Genomic DNA, 637 nt, shown 5'->3' on the forward strand with positions numbered 1-637 from the left:
GACAATTAATATAGGAAAAGAAAGTATCCTTTCGGTGGCTTCAAAGTTAAAGCTGAGATTGAATAAATTCAGGGACTCAGTGGGAAGCACCAAGGAATGGAAGATTATTTTCTGAGCTACACATATGTCCAGTAATTCAGATCAATAAAAAGGACTGTCATATCAATATTTATAAATAAACAAGCAGGAATTGTTACTTTTTAAAATAAGGTGTCAAGGATTAGCAATTACTGATGGGAGCTATTTTCACTCTTTTCAGAAATATAATTACATGTGTTCCCTTACTTAGTCCTCACAACACTTGGAAAAGGGCAAAGACTCATTTCACTTTTATAGAAGTGATGTTTAGAGGTTATGTGTCATGCCCAATGTCACATGGCTTCAAACGAGTAGAGCTAGTCATCTTTGCCAGTCTTCTACTTCAAAACATTTCCCTTTGCATCATTCCAGGCATTTAGCCAGGCACTTTGGTTGGGCTGAATTTATGCTGAAGAGGGCCTCTATCTATGTTGCATGATGTTACTGTAAAGCCTTTGGGTTGGGACTTCCTGTTCCAAGGGGCCAAAGGCTAATTAATGTGGCAGATTCTTTCAGTGAGGCAGGGATCCACAACTATTCAAGATGGGGTATGGCTGCT

This window comes from Nyctereutes procyonoides, unplaced genomic scaffold (genome assembly GCF_905146905.1).
Source record: "Nyctereutes procyonoides isolate TBG_1078 unplaced genomic scaffold, NYPRO_anot_genome, whole genome shotgun sequence".
In the NCBI taxonomy this organism is placed as follows: domain Eukaryota; kingdom Metazoa; phylum Chordata; class Mammalia; order Carnivora; family Canidae; genus Nyctereutes; species Nyctereutes procyonoides.